Genomic DNA, 22,106 nt, shown 5'->3' with positions numbered 1-22,106 from the left:
GCCAGACTAACGAGAGAACACAGACAGTGTGTCCAAATTAACAAAATCGGAAATGAAAAGGGAGACATAACTACAGAATCAGAGGAAATTCAAAAAATCATCAGATCCTACTACAAAAGCCTATATTCAACAAAACTTGAAAATCTGCAGGAAATGCACAATTTCGTAGAGAGATACCAGGTACCTAAGTTAAATTAAGAACAGGTAAACCATTTAAACAAGCCTAAACTCCTAAAGAAATCGAAGCAGTCATTAACGGTCTCCCAACCAAAAAGAGTCCAGGTACAGATGGGTTCAGTGCAGAAATCTATCAGACCTTCATAGAAGACCTCATACCAATACTATCCGAAGTATTCCACAAAATTGAAATAGATGGAGTGCTACTGAATTGCTTCTTTGAAGCCACAATTACTCTTATACCTAAACCACACAAAGACTCAACAAAGGAAGAGAACTTCAGACCAATTTCCCTTATGAATATCGACGCAACAATACTCAATAAAATTCTGGCCAACCGAATCCAAGAGCATATCAAAACAATCATCCACCATGATCAAGTAGGCTTCACCCCAGGCATGCAGGGATGGTTTAATGTACGGAAAACCATCAACATGATCCATTATATAAACAAACTGAAAGAACAAAACCACATGATCATTTCACTAGATGCTGAGAAAGCATTTGACAAAATTCAACACTGCTTCATGATAAATGTACTGGAAAGAACGCCATCTGGGACCCTGGTGCACGGGGGCTCCCGGAAAAGGTGGCGCAGGTCCTCCTGGTTGCTGCCCTCGTGGAGAGCTCAAAAGCCACACCCACGAGAAAACTTGAGCCGCGGGACCGCAGGTAAGACCAACTTTTCTGCTCCAAGTGACCTGACTGGTGGTCTCAGGACACACAGAGGTAAAATTCCTCTTGGACCAGACACTTCCTGTTTTTAGCTGGATTCCCCACCTCGCTGATCCCCGCCCAGAACTCACTGCTCCCAAACCCCGTGGGAGAGAGAGCTCACTGCCTGGACAGGTGGGCACTCCTGAGAATGCAGAGCGGAAAAGACCACCAATACTGCCCACCCCTGCCAGCATCCCTGGCCCAAGAGGAAACTGTATACAGCCTCTGGGAACCAGAAGATAGGGGCACTGGAGCTGCAGGTCCCCTCTGCCCCAGACACCACCAGAACCTGAAGGGACCGGATCAACAGTTCTCTGCATCCAAATGCCATGCGAGGGAGAGCTAAACCTTCAGAGAGGCAGACACACCTGGGAAGCCAGAAGAAACTACACTCTGCCCACATTTCTGACTCCAGAGGAGAACACCAAACGCTATCTGGGACCCTGGTGCACGGGGGCTTCCGGAAAGGGTGGCGCAGGTCCTCCTGGCGACTGCCCTGGCGGAGAGCTCATAAGCAACACTCTTCAAGCAAACTTGAGCATCGGGACCACAGGTAAGTCCAACTTTCTCCTCCAAGTGACCTGCCTGGTGAACTCAAGACACAGGCCCACAGGAACACCTGAAGACCTGTAGACAGGAAAAACTACATGCCCGAAAGCAGAACACTCTTCCCATAACTGGCTGAAAGAAAACAGGAAAACAGGTCTACAGCACTCCTGACACACAGGCCTATAGGACGGTCTAGCCACTGTCAGAAATAGCAGAACAAGGTAACACCAGAGACAACCTGATGGCAAGAGGCAAGCAGGAACCCAAGCAACAGAAACCAAGACTACATGGCATCATTGGAGCCCAATTCTCCCACCAAAGTAAACACTGAATATCCAAACAAACCAGAAAAGCAAGATCTAGGTTTAAAATCATATTAGATCATGATGCTGGAGGACTTCAAGAAAGACATGAAGAACTCCCTTAGAGAAACGCAGGAAAACATAAATAAAGAAGTAGAAGCCTATAGAGAGGAATCACAAAAATGCCTGAAAGAATTCCAGGAAAACACAATCAAACAGTTGAAGGAATTAAAAATTGAAATAGAAGCAATGATGAAAGAACACAGGGAAACAACCCTAGATATAGAAAACCAAAGGAAGAGACAAGGAGCCATAGATACAAGCATTACCAACAGAATACAAGAGATAGAAGAGAGAATCTCAGGAGCAGAAGTTTCCATAGAAATTATCGACACAACTGTCAAAGATAGTGTAAAACAGAAAAAGCTACTGGTCCAAAACATACAGGAAATCCAGGACTCAATGAGAAGATCAAACCTAAGGATAATAGGTATAGAAGAGAGCGAAGACTTCCAGCTCAAAGGACCAGTAAATATCTTCAACAAAATCATAGAAGAAAACTTCCTTAACCTAAAGAAAGAGATGCCCATAAACATACAAGAAGCCTACAGAACTCCAAATAGATTGGACCAGAAAAGAAACTCCTCTTGTCACATAATAGTCAAAACATCAAATGCACAAAACAAAGAAAGAATATTAAAAGCAGTAAGGGGAAAAGGTCAAGTAACATATAAAGGCAGACCTATTAGAATAACACCAGACTTCTCGCCAGAGACTGTGAAAGCCAGATGATCCTGGACAGATGTCATACAGACCCTAAGAGAACACAAATGCCAGCCCAGGTTACTGTATCCTGCAAAACTCTCAATTAACATAGATGGAGAAACCAAGATATTCCATGACAAAACCAAATTTACACAATGTCTATCTACAAATCCAGCACTACAAAGGATAATAAATGGTAAAGCCCAACATAAGGAGGCAAGCTACACCCTAGAACAAGCAATAAACTAACCGTCTTGGCAACAAAACAAAGAGAAGAAAAGCACACAAACGTAATCTCACATCGAAATATGAATATAACAGGAAGCAACAATCACTATTCCTTAATATCTCTCAACATCAATGGTCTCTACTCCCCAATAAAAAGACATAGATTAACAAACTGGATATGCAATGAGGACCCTGCATTCTGCTGCCTACGAGAAACACACCTCAGAGACAAAGACAGACACTACCTCAGAGTGAAAGGCTGGAAAACAACTTTCCAAGCAAATGGTCTGAAGAAGCAAGCTGGAGTAGCCATTCTAATATCGAATAAAATCAATTTTCAAATAAAAGCCATCCAAAAAGTTAAGGAAGGACACTTTATATTCATCAAAGGAACAATCCACCAAGATGAACTCTCAGAGAAGAAGAAGTCAAACATCACTATTTGCAGATGATATGGTATATTTAATTGATCCCAGAAGTTCCATCAGAGAACTACTAAACCTGATAAACAACTTCAGCAAAGTGGCTGGGTATAAAATTAACTCCAATAAATCAGTAGCCTTCCTCTGCACAAAGGAGAAACAAGCTGAGAAAGAAATTAGGGAAACGATAGCCTTCATAATAGTCCCAAATAATATAAAATACCTTGGTGTGACTTTAAAAAAGCAAGTGAATGATCTTTATGATAAGAACTTCAGGCCTCTGAAGAAAGAAATCGAAGAAGACCTCAGAAGATGGAAAGATCTTTCATGCTCATGAATTGGCAGGAATAATATAGTAAAAATGGCCATTTTACCAAAAGCGATCTACAGATTCAATGCAATCCCCATCAAAATACCAATCCAATTCTTCAAAGAGTTAGACAGAACAATTTGCAAATTCATCTGGAATAACAAAAAACCCAGGATAGCTAAAACTATCCTCAACAATAAAAGGACTTCAGGGGGAATCACTATCCCTGAACTCAAGCAATATTATAGAGCAATAGTGATAAAAACTGTATGGTATTGGTACAGAGAGAGGCAGATAGACCAGTGGAATAGAACTGAAGACCCAGAAATGAACCCACACACCTATGGTCACTTGATTTTTGATAAAGGAGCCAAAACCATCCAATGGAAAAAAGATAGCATTTTCAGCAAATGGTGCAGGTTTAACTGGAGGTCAACATGTAGAAGAATCCAGATCGATCCATGCTTATCACCCTGTACAAAGCTTAAGTCCAAGTGGATCAAGGACACCCACATCAAACCAGATGCACTCAAAGTAATATAAGAAAAAGTGGGGACATCTTGAATACATGGGCACTGGAGAAAATTTCCTGAACAAAACACCATTGGCTGATGCTCTAAGATCAAGAATCGACAAATGGGATCTCATAAAACTGCAAAGCTTCTGTAAGGCAAAGGACACTGTGGTTAGGACAAAATGTCAACCAAAAGATTGGGCAAAATTCTTTACCAATCCTACAACAGATAGAGGGCGTAGATCCAAAATATACAAAGAACTCAAGAAGTTAGACCGCAGGGAGACAAATAACCCTATTAAAAAATGGGGTTCAGAGCTGAACAAAGAATTCTCAGCTGAGGAATGCCGTATGGCTGAGCAACACCTAAAGAAATGTTCAACATCTTTAGTCATAAGGGAAATGCAAATCAAAACAACCCTGAGATTTCACCTGACACCTGTCAGAATGGCTAAGATTAAAAACTCAGGTGACAGCAAATGCTGGCAAGGATGTGGAGAAAGAGGAAAACTCCTCCATTGTTGGTGGGATTGCAGACTGGTACAACCATTCTGGAAATCAGTCTGGAGGTTCCTCAGAAAATTGGACATTGAAGTACCTGAGGACCCAGCTATACCTCTCTTGGGCATATACCCAAAAGATGCCCCAACATATAACAAAGACACATGCCCAATATGTTCATAGCAGCCTTATTTATAATAGCCAGAAGCTGGAAAGAACCCAGATGCCCTTCAACAGAGGAATGGATACAGAAAATGTGGTATATCTACACAATGGAACATTGCTGAGCTATCAAAAACAATGACTTTATGAAATTCATAGGCAAATGGTTGGAACTGGAAAATATCATCCTGAGTGAGGTAACCCAATCACAGAAAAACACACATAGTATGCACTCATTAATAAGTGGATATTAGCCCAAATGCTCGAATTACCCTAGATGCACAGAACACATGAAACTCAAGGATGACCAAAATGTGAATGCTTCATTCCTTCTTTAAAAGAGGAACAAGAATACCCTTGGCAGGGAATAGGGAGGCAAAGTTTAGAACAGAGCCTGCCCCACATGTGGCCCATACATATACAGCCACCAAACTAGATAAGATGGATGAAGCAAAGAAGTGCAGGCCAACTGGAACCGGACGTAGATCTGTCCTGAGAGACACAGGCAGAATACAGCAAATACATAGGCGAATGCCAGCATTAAACCACTGAACTGAGAACGGGACCCCCATGGAAGGAATCTTAGAGAGGACTGAAAGAGCTTGAAGGGGCTTGAGACCTCATATGAACAACAATGCTAACCAACCAGAGCTTCCAGGGACTAAGCCACTACCCAAAGACTATACATGGACTGACCCTGGGCTCCAACTCATAGGTAGCAATTAATAGCCAAGTAAGAGCACCAGTGGAAGGGGAAGCCCTTGTTCCTGCCAACAGTGAACCCCCAGTGAACGTGATTGTTGGAGGGAGGCCGGTAATGGGGGTAGGATTGGGAGGGGAACACCCATAGAGAAGGGGAGGGGAAGGCATTAGGGGGATGTTGGCCTGGAAATCGCGAAAGGGAATAACAATCCTAATGTAAATAATAAATACCCAAGTTAATGAAGATGAAAAAATATTAGAATACAGGAAAAAAAAAGTATGAGCCTAGAATTCCTGATCTTTCCAAGTCTTTTATCATGAGTGGGTGTTGAATTTTGTCAAACACTTTCTCAGCATCTAATGAAATGATCATGTGGTTGTTATCTTTCATTTTGTTTATATAGTGGATTATGTTGATGGATTTATGTGAACATCTAGTGCGTTGGGGGGCCCTGGGTACGGTCGCACATAACCAGGACACAGTGGGTACAGAGCAAAGGCATAAACAACTGCACACGATTGCAAGCTTTATTAATCCTTATATAGATATGACTATGCATTACTTCAATTTCTATTTTGGCAAGATACCATAAGATTATTATTCCCACGATACCAGAAATAACTGGGGAAGACTAAACAAAGAAATATGACTAAACAAATGTTTCTTCTCAAAATATTTATGTAACAAATAACCCCTCTTCTTACTATCAAAGTATACTTGCCATTACCAAGAGAGCATGAGAACTGCTTCCACAGAAACAGGACACAGCAGAACATAGTTTAAGGCCAAGTGAGAAAAACATTTTCCTCTCAAGGTCGGCATTCCAACCCCTACTTGTACCTGTCACCAGTCCTTACTTGACCCTGCCTGGGAGCTGCATCTCTATGTCTTGACAGATTTACACATATTCAACCATCCCCGCATCCCTGGGATGAAGCCTTGATCATGATGGATGATCATTTTGACGTTTTTTCGATTTGGTTTGGGAGAATTGAGTATTTTTGTATTGACATAAGGCAAATTGGTCTGAAGTTCTCTTTCTTTGGGTCTTGTGTGCTTTAGGTATAAGTGTAATTGTGGCTTCATAGAATGAATTGGGTAGTGTTTCTTCCAGTTTTTTTTTTTTTGTGGAATAGTTTGGAGAGTATTGGTATTAGGTCTTCTATGAAGGTCTGATACAATTCTGTACTAAACCCATCTGGTCCTGGGCTTTTTTTGGTTGGGAGGCTTTTAATGACTGCTTCTATTTCTTTAGGGGTTATTGGTCTGTTTAGTTTATCTGATTCTGATTTAACTTTGGTCCTGGTATTTGTTTAGAAAATTGTCCATTTCATGCAGATTTTCCAGTTTTATTGCACATAGGCTTTTGTAGTAGGATCTGTAGTAGAATTTTTAAAATTTCCTTAATTTCTGTTGTTACATCTCTCCTTTCATTTCTGATTTTGTTAATTTGGATACTCTTTCTGTGCTTTCTGTTTAGTCTGGCTAAGGGTTTATCTATCTTGTTGATTTTCTCAAAGAACCAGCTCCTGGTTTTGTTGATGCTTTGTTTTCCTCTTAGCACTGCTTTCATTCTGTTCCATACATTTGGGTATGTTGTACCTTCATTTTCATCAAATTCTAAAAAGTCTTTAATTTCTTTCTTTATTTTCTCCTTGACCAAGTTAACATTTAATAGAGTATTGTCCAGCTTCCATATGTATGTGGGCTTTCTGTTGTTTTTGTTGTTATTGAAGACCAACTTTAGTTCATAGTGTTCTGATAGGATGCATGGGATTATTTCAGTCTTCTTGTTAAGGCCTGTTTTGTGACTGATTATGTGATCAATTTTGGAGGAGGTACTATGAGGTGCTGAGAAGAAGGTATATTCCTTTGTTTCAGGATGAAATGTTTTATAGATATCTGTTAAATCCATTTGGTTCAGAACTTCCATTAGTTTCACTGTGTCTCTGTTTAGTTTCTGTTTCCATGATCTGTCCATTGATGAGAGTTGGTTGTTGAAGTCTCCCACTATTACTGTGTGAGGTGAAATGTGTGCTTTGAGCTTCATTAAAGTTTCTTTTATGAGTGTGGGTGGCCTTGCGTTTGGAGCATGTATATGAAAAATTGAGAATTCATCTTGGTGGATCTTTCCTTTGATGAGTGTTAACTGTCCTTACCTTTTTTGAAAACTTTTGGTCAAAAGTTGACTTTATTCGATATTAGAATGGTTACTCCAGCTTATTTCTTGGGACCATTTTCTTGGAAAATTTTTCCCAGCTTTTTACTCTGAGGTATTTTCTGTTCTTTGTCATTGAGGTATTTTTCATTTATACAACAAAATGTTGGGTCCTGTTTACATATCCAGTCTGTTAGTCTATGTCTTTTTACGGGGGACTTGAGTCCATTGAAGTTGAATGATATTAAGGACCAATGATTGTTGTTTCCTGTTATTTTTGTTGTTAGAGGTGGAATTACATTTGTGTGGCTATATTTTTGGTTAGTTGAAAGAAGATTGCTTTCTTGCTTTTTCTAGGGTGCAGTTTCCCTCCCTGTGTTGGAGTTTTCCACCTATTATCTTTTGTAAGGTTGGATTTGTGGAAAGATATTGTGAAAATTTGGTTTTGTCATGGAATATCTTGGTTTCTGCATCTATGTTAATTGGGAGTTTTGCTGGATATAGTAGCCTGAGCTGGCATTTGTGTTCTCTTGGGGTCTGTATGACATCAGCCCAGGATCTTCTAGCTTTCATAGTCTCTGGTGAGAAGTCTGGTATGATTCTGCTAGGTCTGCATTTATACGCTACTTGACCTTTTCTCTTAACTGCATTTAATAGTCTTTCTTTGTTTTGTATATTTGGTGCTTTGACTATTTTGTGATGGGAGGAATTTGTTTTCTGGTCCAATCTAGTTGGAGTTCTGTATGCTTTTGTATGTTTATGGGCATCTCTTTCTTTAGGTTAGGGAAGTTTTCTTCCATAATTTTGTTGAAGATATTTACTGGCCCTTTAGGTTGGCAATCTTCCCTCTCTTCTATACCTATTATCCTTAGGTTTGATTTTCTCTTTCTGTCCTGAATTTTCTGGATGTTTTAGGTTAGGATCTTTTTGCATTTTACATTTTCTTTGATGGTTGTGTCAATGTTTTCTATGTTATCTTCTGCCTTTGAGATTCTCCTATTGTTTTGTATTCTGTTGGTAATGCTTCTTTCTATGACTCCTAGAATTGATGATGCCAAGTGGCCTTGTTTTTTTTGTTGCTTAGGTTCTTACACTTGCCTCTCACCTTATGGTTATCCCTGGTGTTCTCTGGTCTTGCTGTGTATAACAGTGGCTTGACTCTTCTGTAAGCCTGTGTGTCAGTACTCCTGCAAGTCCAGCTCTCTTCTGGTAGGATTTAGATACATAGATACAGAGCTACAGGGTCAGCTCTGGGCACAGACTGAAACCATAAGGATCCTATCACAGAATGCTGCTTGGTTCCTGTGTCCTGAGGGCTCCAGTCAGGTTCCTCTGAGGGGAAATGGTAGTCCTACCCATGTTCCCAGATGTGTCAGCACTCCTGGGAGACCAGCTCTCCACCAGCAAGACCTGGGGACAGGAGAACTGTGTCACTGGGTCAGCTCCAGACAGAGATGGAAACCAGAAGGATCCCATCCCAAACTGCTTCTCAGTTCCTATGTCCTGAGGCCTACGGGCTGGTCCTTCAGAGCACAAGTGGTGGTCTTACCTGTGCTCTTGGATTTGACAGCACTCCTGGAGACCAGCTCTCTCCTGTCAGGATTTGGGTACCTATATTTGAATGTTTAAATTACCATTATTTATTTTGTATATGTGGGCACATGCATGCATGCAACAGTGCACACATACGTTAGGCCTCACAAGTCCATTTATACAGAAATAAGCGCAAGCTGGACTAAATAAAAACTAGCACTCCCTAGGAACTTGTGAAATGGATTCACATCCATGTGACATGCACCTGTGGCTAGGACCTCCCTCAGTCCCTCTTCACAGGTACCTGTAGTCCATTTCAAGGCCTCACACTAAATTCCACATGCTCCTCACCTCAGGTCCCTGTTTTTTATATACCCTGCCTTTCCTGCTGTTCTCACCATTTCCTTTATTGCTGGTCTCTATCTCTTGCTTTCTCCTTGTATTCTCTACATTTCTCTAGTCCTGGCTGTGTCTAGTCTACTGCTTTCTCTCTGCTCTAAATCTTCCAGATGCCTCTAGATATTTTCTCTCTCTTTGTTAATCCCACCAAACAAGAATAGGACCACTGTCACAATTTTTGAGCTACATTTGAAGTAAGCATTATTAAACACTGGCCAGGATGATGGACACCAGCCAGGTCCATACCCTGGATACTCTGAATCACATTAGTTAGGAGTTCATAAATGCAAACTCCTCTTTCTCCCAAGAGTGTGGATTAAAAGCTAACGTTGTGCACCACCACCACCTGGCTTGTTTTATAGACCACTTAAACACAGTAATTTAAACTTAAAACATAAATTTAGCCTTTACATCTTATCCATAATAAAAAACTTTCTTAATGGAGGGGCATTTCAGCACTTATTTTCCTGTGCATTCTTACATCCAGTATAGAGCTCAGGACAGCTTGCAGGCATTCTTTCTCTCCATCAACCATGTGATTGAACTCAGGTCATCACCCTTGGTGCCAAGAGCCTCTACCCCAGAATTCTGGATTTTAATGGACTGGGCCACCCTGTGTTTTGATCTCAAGAACTGGGCCTTGTTAGAATTGCTGCCTGATTTCCTGTCTGCATTAGGCCAAGCCAGTAGACAGAAAGAATAGGAGAACCCAGTGAAGAGCTGGTTACTTTCACAAGGAGACTGGGATATGGAGGTCAGGACTTCTGGGGGGGAAGAAGTACCTGTGTGAAGACTTCCATGCCTGAACTGAGGAAGCTGGTTGATATCATCCCATTTCTCCAAAGGTACAGGAAGATCATGATGCTCTGTGTTGTCATGTCTTGTTCACAAATCCACACACACACACACACACACACACACACACACACACACACACACACCAACACACACACCACACACATGCATGCACAGCAACAAACCCCCTACCCTAGTGTCCTGGAGAGAGAAAATCTTCAAGGAATGTGTCATACCATGGTCACTAACAATCACTGAGGGTACAAGCCACACTCAGCTGAGCGTCCCAAATATACTAACAGACTGAATCCTCTAGCCACACACTGCTTCTTGGCAGGCTACATTATTTTTCTAGATGTTATCAGTACAGAAAAACTAGGATTAATAAATTGATATTATAAAGAATTAAGAGGAATTCAGTTGAAGGAGCACTGTGTCTAATATGACTCAAGACTGAGTAAGTAGTACACTAACCAGAATGTTAGGAAGTGTAGGAAGGAGAGGCCCTAGGTCGTATAAGGCTCAATGCCCCAGTGTAGGGGAATGCCAGGGTGGGGAAATGGGAGTGGGTGGGGGTTGGATGGGTGGGGGAACACCCTCATAGAGGAAGGGGTTGGGGGATGGGATGGGGAGTTTCAGGAGGGAAAACTGGGGAAGGGGATAACATTTGAAATGTAAATATAAAAATATCCTATGAAAAAAGAAACTGTAGGAAGGGAAATTTTGTCTCTCTTAACTAGACTAAGGAGCCATCAGGTCCATCTGCACATTGAAGAACATGCCTCTGTCTACCCTAAGCTTCAAGTTGGCTGGCCTATTAGCTTCTAGGGATTTTTCTTGTCTTCACCTTTCATCTCCCCGCCTGAAATGGTGGGGTTGTACACACAGTGGCTATGAAGTCCAGCCTTTGCATGGCTTCTAGGTAGTCAAAGGTCCTCATGCCTCAAGCCTTTTTACACATTGAGCCCCTTCTATAGACTTCTCAGCTGAGTTCTCAGTTTCTTCTACATGTTGGTAAATGGTGTCAAATACAGTGGAGAGGACTGCCCCTTCAGGACTTGGAGTTAGCCTGTCTGCCACTGCAGCAAAGAATCTGACTGCAGTTGACACAGCTTGTCCTCTGTGACATCCATTCAGGTAGGAAGTGCCACCCTACTGCAGCCACCTGGAGGTAGCAAAATAGGCAGGATCTCAGCAGGTAATTGATGGAATCTTCCATATCCAGGTGATTAAAGTTATCAGCCCCTCTGCCCCAGGGATTGTTGATAGAAAAAAAGAAACACAATTCTCGTAAAGCCCCAGAAGGTCTTTACTTACTGGCTGGGAGACCCGAGTGAGACAATGAGACTTGTATCAATGCAAAAGCAAGAGGTTTATGTTTCCAGTGTGCCTGGATCGATCTTCAGCAGTCTCTCAAGCAAGGGACAGGAGGTGATCCTGATTCTAACTTACAAGCCCCTTTTATACATTTTTTTAAGAGGGCACGTAACAGTAACAGCATTCATCCTGGGAGGGTACCTTCATTCCCCTGAAGGCCCAGGTGGCCATTGGCCAGTACATTTTATGGTTTTACTGAGAAGTGTTTTGTCAGAGTTGTTTCTAGGAAATCGTCCTGGAGCTGGGAGCATGAAACTCTCCCTTGGGGCTTAAGGCCCTTGCCTAGAGCCATCTCAGGGTTGGGTCAGAGTTACTGAATCTTATCACATCCCTCCCCATCCCCCTTCTTGTGTGAGCTCCAACTCTGGAGCTCTCCCTTCTTGGTATTAGCTCTGCCAGTTCATATTCTTCTCCTGATCACAGGGACTCATATTGTTGCCTTAAAACATCAGCTGCACAGTACTTATTTTATCTTTTACAAAGGCAATCATCTTGTTAATAAAGCAAGAACCAAAGAAAGGTTAGTGCAAGCATCAAAATAAAAACAGGACCCAATAAAGTGGAGATTAGGGTTGTTAAACATGGGGAAGTATTAAACCAAGGTTCAAAACAACTTTGATTTTGCTCCCTCCCCTTCTCCTCCCCACCCTGTTTGGCTAGCCCTTCTCTAACCTTAGCCATGGAATTCTTAACTACCCCAGAATGGTCTATGTAAAAGCAACATTCTTCATTGAGGGCAGCACACAGTCCTCCCTGTTGGAGGAACAGTAAGTCTAACCCTCTTCTGTTCTATAGGACCACTTCTGATAGAGAGGTCAGAGACTCCTGTAGGTGGGAGATCCATGTTTCAAGGCTCTCAATGTTCAAATATACGGCAGCCCTGAGGTTCTGGTATTGGTGACCTTGTAGTACCAAGGAAGAGGTACCAGTAGCCACTCCAGCTGCCCCTAGCCCTAAGAGCAAGAACACTGTCAGAACGTGAAAGCTTCCCTTCTTGTTTGATAGAGGGTACTATCCCATCTATCTAGAAGCTCTCCATGGGGGTGGTAAATAAGCCTTGGGATCAATTGGACCAGTCCACAGAAATCAGAGGACTGGTCCAGGATGGTAGAGTACACACAAAGGGCCAATCCTGAGGCACAAGCCCACCATCCATATTGCGGGTAGGGCAATATGGTAGATGGGAAAGTCACTGGTGGCTATGAACATTGGTGGAGGTGGGTTGGTGGAACCTTACCCACACAAAGCCCTGTCCCTGTTATAGCCTGTAGGGTTAGCTTGGTCTTTTGCTGCTATTGGTTGATGAGGTCACCAAGTCATTGAAGGCTTTCCTTCCTAATATTGTGGGGCCACAGCATAGCAAAGCCAACAGGAACAGGTGACATTAGGGTCGGTTGCTAAATCCTGAGGGTTGCTGATATCCCTCACATTGGCTCTTATTGAGTCCCCCAACCCTGTATGCTTCCTTCTCACTGTGATCAGATCCCATGAAGAGCTAGGTCTCCAGTATGTACTTCCTGATTTTCATACCCCCCCAGGTAGTACAGAAAAAGTGGTCCCATCCACACACTGATGGGCCTGCTGCCAGTTTCTCCCATCTCAGGGGCACACATATAGTGTCTTGTAAGACATTCCTCTGAAAGAGCCAGAATTGGAGTCAATCTGAGGCCACCACAAACCTCCAAGCAAAAAATGACCCCTTCTATCCAGGAGGACTAGAGCTAGTTTAGTTTCTGGAACAGCTACAAGTCAAACTGTTGAAGTCAAGCCACCTGTAACTTCCTATCCGACCCCTTCAGAAAGTCCTGGAATGATCCACTGACGACAAGTCAGTTTGGTGGTAACTTCATTCCATTAATAGTACCCTGCCTAGTTACCATTGTTTGGATTCTGCCCCAATTGTTTGCAAGGTATATAACTCCCTGTTAGAGTCTGTCAATGAGGGTGCAGAAGGTACCTGGAAGAGAATGGGGGACAAGAGACATGAAGAAGGACACCAAAACAAGAGTCTGATCAAGGTGACAATTTTATTTTTTCCCAAGGCTGAATTTATACCATAACAGGGGTAACAGAGAGAGGGGGAAGTGGGAAACATTTATGCAGGCCAAGGACACAGTATTTGTGTGGTCAGCTGATGTCAACAGGATATTGGTTTTTCAGAAAGGTTACAGGTCATCACATTGGGCATCTTGACGTCAGATGTATTTCTCAGCAAGGTCACAGCTTTATCATATCATTATTCATCCTGACCACCAGATTTGTATTAGTCTTCTTCAGCTGGCTGGGGATTTTCCATGAACCCAGTCATACTTAATTCTAACCATAATAATAACATAAATAATGGAGGGTTTCAAAGGCATTGCTCCCAACAAGAGTCTGCTCAGGGTTGTCTCTCTCTGAAAGGGAGTCGACCCCAGTGTGTTGGAATAAAGTTCCTCTTACTTTTGCATTGATTACTGCCTCAGTGAGTCTCACTCAAGGGGTCCTGGAAGGGGTTCAGATCAGACCTCACATTTAGTGCATTGGATAGGAACTTTACCTCTTGTGGGGGAGGTGCACCACTTGCAGAAGGGTGGTGGATCAGAGGGTGACTCGAGCAGGCACTGCTGTTGTCTGTGTTTCCTCTAACTTCTTTGTGTTCTGCTTTTGGTTCCATTTGTGCTTGCAAGCATCAGAAGGGCTTAAAGAGCCCCGGCAACAAGATTTAATCCAGTGGAAGGCCGGCAAGTTCACCAGAATCTGTGTGTATTTTGCTCGTGGCAGGAGCAGATAGCCTGAGTTATTCCATCTGTGTCAGGGAAGGGCTTGTCAGTGTACTTTGCTCCAGAAAAAGGGCATTTGGTCTGTGTGGTGGTAGTAGTAGTAGTAGTAGTAGTAGTAGTAGTAGTAGTAGTAGTAGTAGTAGTAGTTGTAGTTGTAGTAGTAGTAGTTGTTGTTGTTGTTGTTGTTGTTGTTGTTCTTCTTCTTCTTCTTCTTCTTCTTCTTCTTCTTCTTCTTCTTCTTCTTCTTCTTCTTCTTCTTCTTCTTCTTCTTCTTCTCCTTCTCTTCTTCTTCTTCTTCTTCTTCTTCTTCTTCCTCCTCCTCCTCCTCCTCCTCCTCCTCCTCCTCCTCCTCCTCCTCCCCTCTTCCTCCCCCCTGTCCTCCCTTCTTCCTCCTCCTCCTCCTTCGGCATTCTTGTTTTTCTTTATGTTCTTGAATTTGGACTGACAAAATTTTCAGACATGGGATAGACTGTTTTCTCACCTTAATCTTATTCTGACTCATTTTAAAGAAGTTAGGACTAACAACCACTTAGTGTAACTTAGAGTGGCCTGCTTTTGATGTTAAATGGCCACCTGGAAGGAGACCTTTTATCTCCACAGGGTATCAGCAGTAGAGGACAAAATGTTTCAGAAATTTTCCCTTCTCCCCCTTGCTAACACTTCTTTGTCAACAGGAACAACAAAAAACAAATCCAGCCCAGTAGCCAGCTCCATCCTTGTTGACAGCATCAGCTTTAGAGCACTAACTACTCTTCCAGAGATCCTGAGTTCAATTACCAGCAGTTACTTGGTGACTTCCTTTTTCTTCTTAGGACCAGCTCACACCTGCTTATCCCTGCTTCCACTCACCTTCTGATGAGTGAAGGCACAGTGCACACTGGCATCCAGGGTCCCTGACAGGAGAGGCCCCAAGTGGGCATATGTATCCCTCAACAGAGTTTGCAATTGATTCCTGGTCACTCATTTTGCTCAGTAAATGGCTATCCTTGCCAAGAGAAATGCTCGCTCCCTGTCTGAACAAATGTGGTCTCTGAGTTATTAAGATGAAAAAGATGTATTTTATAAAGATATAATGAAGTATAAAGACAGGATATGCCTCTGGTAAGCTCATGTTGAGGCATTTCTACCAGCCACATGATGGCATAATGTACTATAAAGTTTATTCAGAGCATGATACCTACTCCCCCACAAGAGCTCTTACCGGTTCTCTTTACCACAGATGGAGGCCAAGAAACTGACTCCTGAACCACAGGGAACTCACCTAGTTTGGGGCTTTAATGCGGTAGGGGGTGAGGAACGTCTCCAGATTTGCTACCTGGCTCTGTAAGGAGGTCTCAACAATAATTTGGCCAAGGTTTAGATATTATATTAGATAAGATAAAATAGAGAATTCTAGTATGTAGCCCTGGCTTTCATCAACTAGTTAATGCCAAATATTAGAGAAAAGTTACAGATTCAGGCTAATAAAAGTTGCAGAGAGACTGTAGAAGAGTGCAAATTAGACAAGAAAAAATTAATTAGCCAACAAAGCCTCAGATCCAGGAGAAAAGACTACCATAGAAATGGCCAAAGGTTTATTTACCAAAGAAACTGGACTCAGTGACAGTAGGATTGCCTGTGTTTATTGTTGCCACAGTACTGTTGGATAAAGATGCAGATAAATTAACTTTGGAACTCATGACTAGGCCCCCTGAAATTCTGCCTGATGGCTCAGTAATGCCTACATGCTTCATTATCAGACTTTATTAATCAACTCTGGCTGAGATATTTTGCAGCCACCTGTTTCCTCGAATCCTGCAACTCTCCCACCTGACCCTGACTTAGACTATCCACTCCATCAATGTGATGAGGTCATAGCCCAGGTATACAATACCCAGCCTGACTTGAGGGACTCTCCTCTATCAGAGACAGAACAGACCTGGCTTATGGACAGAAGCAGCTTCATCTATGAAGGTCAGAGGAGAGCAAGGGCAGCAGTGACAACAGAAATGGAGGTAATCTCTACTCAATCTCTTCCTTCAGGCACTTCAACTCAAAGGGCCAAGCTATTAACATTGACACAGGCCCTAGTCATGGGAAAAGGACTGGGTGTTAGCATCTGCAGGGACAGCCAGATATGCATTTACAACTGCTCATGTGCATGGAACCATTTACCAGGAACAAGGGCTCCTAACAGCAGAAGGAAGAACTGTCAAAAATAAAGATAAAATTCTACAGGGCATCAAAAAGGAACCAATGACTAGAGGTAACAACCATTCTCTGGATTGGCCACTGTCCTACCTGAACTACCTAGAGCAACTGACCTATGCAGAAGAAGAAATTAAGTGGGCTAGGTGATGGTCGACTGAAGGTAAGCTAATATTAATCACCTCTTTAACAAGAACTGCTTTCATAAAGATCCACAGGGTCACTCACTTGGAAGTAAAACAAATGCCGAACTTTAAACCTTGCCAGATGACCTACACTCCCAGGAACCCCAAATATCCAAATTCCTGACAGGTAAGAGACTGGGGGCCTACTGGGAAAATTGATTTTACAGAGATCAAGCAAGAAAGATATGACTCAAAATATCTGCTGGTACTTGTGGACATTTTCTCCAGATAGATAGATGGAGATACTAGAAGAGATTTTTCCCAGGTTTGGAGTACATAAGGTAATAGGATCAGATAATGGATCTGCCTTTATATTTCAGGTAAGTCAAGGACTTGCTAAAATCTTGGGGACTAATTGGAAACTGCATTGTGCATATCGTCCCCAGAGTTCAGGGCAGGTAGAAAGGATAAATAGAACTCTACAATAGACCTTAACTAAATTAGCCTTAGAGACTGGTGGGAACTGAATGATGCTCCTTCTCTTTGCCCTATATTAGATGTATATGGCATTCTAGTCCCATTGTATCCAGCCTACAGTTGGCAGCTATTACAGAACTGAAAAATGATAAATTTAACATTTAAGGTCAGAGCTACCCACTAGGCTCATGAATATGTTTGGCCTAAATTATGTGCTCTCTGTGAATCAGACCTGGTTTTAGAACCACACAAGTCAAAAGAGACTGGGTCTATGTGAAGAGATTTCACCAAGATGTGCCTAAACCCAGGTGAAAAGGACATTTCATCATCCTGATGATGCGATCACCACCTGGGTGTACTACAACCAGTGGAGTAGACCTGCTACTCCACTGAAGAAGACTACCTAGATCCAGCTGTACCAAAATAGAGGGGTTCAAAAGGACACCACCCCGTCAAGTTATGTACTACATGTCTTATATCCCCCTGTTAGCTTTTACACTATAAGCTTCAAGATTGACACTATGCTAAAAGAAAAAGGGGGAATGAAAGCACCAGAGTTGGGGTCAGTCTGAGGCCAGTGGGAAAATTCCACCACAACCTCCGAGCCCAGAAAGATCCCTCCTTTTCAAGAGGAGTAGAGCTACAAGGAGTAGTTCCTGGAACAGCTACAAGCCAAATTGTTGAATAAAGCCACCTGTAACTCTTCATCTGACTCCCCCTCAGAAGCTCCCAGAATGGTCCACTGACCATGTGTCAGTTTGGAGGTCAATTTGCTCCACCAATAGTCCCCTGCCTAGTTACCATTGTTTGAATTCTGCCCCAATTGTTTGCAAAGTATATAACTCCCTGTTAGTGTCTGCTCAGGGTCGTCTCTCTCTGAAAGGGAGTTGACCCCAGTGCGTTGGAATAAAGCTCCTCTTGCTTTTGCATTGATTACTGACTCAGTGAGTCTCACTCAAGGGGTCCTGCAAGGGGTTAAGATTGGACCTAACACATCAACTTCCGGTGTTCACCCCCTAAGCCCCACCCTCCAAGGCCTTTTCTGGGACCTGGTTTAGATTTGCAAGTTCCTCATCCTCCACATTCAGGTAATCCCTTCCCCTGCATCTCTAGGGTAGGGATATCCCAGGAGTCAAGGGCTGCCGCTAACTTACAGATATCAAAGACAAGAACCACCCACCAGATATAAGGTGGGTGTTTCTCTGTAGTGGACCAAGCTACATCCCCAATGTCTGGGAATACTTGCCAAGTCACTTTGGTAAGGTTGTGTGTGTGGGGTGTTGAGGCTCAGCATGGGAAGGAAGATACACCATAGCCATCTCATGGTTTCTCTGGCCTTGCAGAAAGGTGTGTGATCTTGAGCTTGAGGGGGTTGCTTGGATGTCTGGCTGCTATCCAATTGATGTCAGGTGCTGGTCTAATGTGAGTTATGTGAACCCAGGCAATCACTCCATCCACGTTAATGGCTGTCGGGGTGGTCAACAACACCAGGAATGGTCCCTTTCCACTTTGCTTCCAAGTTTTAAGCACAATGCCTCTTAACATATACCCAATCTCCAACTCGTGTGGAATCTCTGGGATACCTATGTTATACAGGGCACTAAGTTTAGGCCACAATTCCTGGTAGCTGATCTGGAAAGCTTGCAATAAGATTCTTGTCAGCCTAAAAAGTTACTCTGGGGAGGGGAGGCGTCAAGAGCCAGGGTCAAGGGAGTGAGGATCTTGAAGGGAGTTAGACTGAAATGATAGGGGATATTTCTGGCCTTAAACAATGCCATGGGAAGGAGCACCACCCAGCCTGTGTCAGTCTTTAAGGACAACTTGGTTAAGGTCTCCTTTAGGGTCTGATTCATCCTTTCTATCTGCCCTGAACTTTGGGGATGGTATGCACAATGGAGTTCCCAATCTGTCCCCAGAAACTTAACCACTCCTTGAGAAATACATTACCTGAGAAGTAAAGGCTTGCCTGTTCTCTGAGCCGATGGTTTTAGGCATACCAAATTGAGTAAGTAAATCCTCTAGTATCTTCATGATCACCTGTGCAGTTTCTCTCTTGATGAGGTAGGCTTCTATCCATCCAGAAAAAGTATCTACAAAGACTAGGAGGTTCTTATACCTATATCTGACTTCAGTAAAATGAGTTTCCCAAAATATTCCAGAATGATTACCCCTTAGCCTTTTTCCTGATGGTGCCTTAGTGGGATAGGCATTTACCCTCTGACAAGCTTCACAATTTCTAGCTATCATGTCTGCTAGTTTTCCTAGATTTAAAATAACTACACCGGACCCCTTGATCACCTGTTCTAGTTTTCTACTACCAAGGTGGGTATATCTGTGCATTTGTGTAAGCAGTTCAAGGGCCTGATGTTATGGTAGGATGGTTTTTCCCTCCAGTGTCTTCCAGTGTCCACTTTTTTCCAAATAGATAGTGGGACACCCTTTAATCAGCTTTAGCTCATGGTCAGTGTACCCAGGTAGTGACCAGCCACTTCTCAATTTCTAATCTGGGCTCTCTTCTCCTGGGTGGTGGTTTGTCAAGAGGATAATCTTTATTTCTTTCATTGCTACTTCCCTTGCTGCCTGGTCTGCCAGGTGGTTCTCATTAGCTATGGGGTCTTCACCTTTCTGGTGCCCAGGGCAATGGATTATACCCACTTTTGCTGGTTTAAAAAGGGCCTGCAGTAGGGCAACAATCTCTGGTTTGTTCTTGATGATCTTGTCTTCCAAGGTTAGGAGTCCCTGTTGTTGATAAATGGCCCCGTGCACACTCGCAGTCTGGAAGGCTTACCTGCTGTACCATCACAGCTTCAGCCTTCCTTTGGCCATCAACCAAGAAGTTGCTTCTGTCTCTCAGATCTTGCATGGGGTGATAGTCCTGAGAACCAGATTCTTTACATGCCATGGGTGTGTTCCAAACAGAGCAGCACTTTCACAGGACACCCAGTTGTAGCAGCCTGTAATGTGAGGCTGCTCATGCTTCCTGCAACATCAAGTACTGGCACACTGAGATAGGATTAGCCTGGGTCTTAAGCTCCACATACACAGAGGCCTGCAGACATGCATATCCTAGCCTGGCTGTTTCAGCCCAAGTGAGAGGGAACTTTTCCAGTCACCAAGCAATATCTTCTGTCTTTTGGGTTTTGGACTTAAACAATGTGTATTTGTCCTAATAATAAGGACCTGGTTAGGTTCTCCAATGGTCACCCTTAATTAGAAGTCCTTGGGAAGGAAGTGGATCTGAGCCCCATCTTGGAGAGCAAACCTCTCTGAACCCCATCCTCCCTAGTCTTTTCCAAGGGCTACCATCTTGGGGGCCCTTTACCAAGGCCTGGGATTTTCCACCCCCAGCTTCCGTATGTTGGGGCACTCTCAGGTCCAGTGGCCTTTCTCCTTGCCATATGCACACTGGTCCTTTTTAAGGATTTTTCTGTCTCTCTTTGGTTGGGGTCTCTCTTCTCTGCTTTCCCTAACTACTGTAACCAAAATTCTCTGCAAATTCCTTTCCTGTCACTTTTCTTTTTTCATCTCCCTTTCATCTTTCTTTCTCTTTCTTTGCTCCTTCTCCTCCTCTGTCTCCCTATTATGGTATACTTTCTCAGCAACCTGTACTAAATCCCTCAACGACTTCTCCTGTAGTCATTCTAACCTCTGAAGCTTTTTCCTGTTATCTCTACTAACCTGCTCTATAAAAGCCATGGTCACAGTATCTTTGTGCTCCTTGCTGCTGGGGTCATAGGGTGTTTATTGGTGGAGTGCCTCCATGAGCTGCTCTAGAAAGGCTGAGGGCGACTCGTCTGGTCCCCACTTAACCTCATATACCTTGGTCAAATTTGTGGGCCATCGGGTGGCTGCCTTGAGACTTGCCAACAGAGCCTGGTGGTAGGCCTTAAGGTGATCCTTACCCTTGGCTAAATTAAAGTCCCAATCAGGTTGGGTTAAACGGAATTCTATATCAATGACTGCTGGCTTTTCTGAGGGAGTCCCTGTGACTGAGGGCACATTCTTTTGGGCCTCATTGAGGATCCTTTCTCTCTCCTTAGTGGTGAAGAGGACCCTCATAAGCTGTGGTATGTCATCCCAGATGAGCTGATGGGTAAACAGGACAGCTTCAAAGAGATTATTTGAAAAAGGAGGATTCTGAAACTTCCAATTGTATAGGTCAGTAGAAGAGAACAGCCAATATTGCATAGCTTGATTGCCCTCATCATCAAGAGGCTCATACACCCTCAGCTGGAGGGCTACTGTGGTATCAGGGAAGGTGGCTCTCTGATTGCGGGTCCTCATGGCAGGACTAGGAAATTGGGGGTCTCCAGTAAATGGAGGTACAACAGCCCCAGTCCTGTGTACCTGGGGCCTGTGCTGGTGCTGGCGGGGCCGTGGGGCAAGGGTAGGGAGATATAGAGGAGGAGGGTCTTGGAGCAACAGGTCCGCTGTTGAAGGGTCTTGGAGGATCGACTTCTTGTAAGGTCCAGATCCCTCCTTCTGTGTTTCCTTTTTCCTGGCAACCAGAACCTCAAGGTGGGTTTTGGGGAAAGAAATGCTTTTATCCGTAGAGGGGAGGTCCCCACTAGATTCTTCCAAGTTATTATATAGGGTGACCACATGGTCCCTGTCTAAAAATTCTCCCTTCAACTGCTCTGATGACAGGCAAATTGAAGGTCCTTGTGGGAAGCCACTTAACACTACGGGCAAGTCACTCTGAGGAAAAGAGGGTGATCATTTTGCTTTTTTTTTTTTTTTTTACTACAACAGACAGGGTCTCTCTTGTTTCCTTAACTTCCTTCTAGTGTGTCACTAAGATATTCAGTGGGACAGACTTAGTCTGTTCCATGTCAAAAAATATCATCAGTCCAAGTCCAAGAACACAGAAGGAGATAACCAACAAATACAGAAACCAACCCTCTAAGACTTCAGGAAGTGAATTAGAGTGTGACTTGGCCAGA

At 43.3% G+C, this 22,106-nt stretch overlaps 1 protein-coding gene across 1 annotated transcript in view; it reads right to left on the bottom strand.

Moving 5' to 3' along the window:
* LOC116885902 (NXPE family member 3-like) overlaps nucleotides 1-22,106 on the bottom strand; it is a 460,690-nt gene that overhangs the window by 133,466 nt on the left and 305,118 nt on the right. The window lies entirely within an intron of this gene.

The sequence above is a fragment of the Rattus rattus genome, chromosome 16 (assembly GCF_011064425.1).
Source record: "Rattus rattus isolate New Zealand chromosome 16, Rrattus_CSIRO_v1, whole genome shotgun sequence".
In the NCBI taxonomy this organism is placed as follows: domain Eukaryota; kingdom Metazoa; phylum Chordata; class Mammalia; order Rodentia; family Muridae; genus Rattus; species Rattus rattus.
Note: the sequence above shows the minus strand (reverse complement) of the source record. Positions and strands in the feature narration are given on the sequence as shown.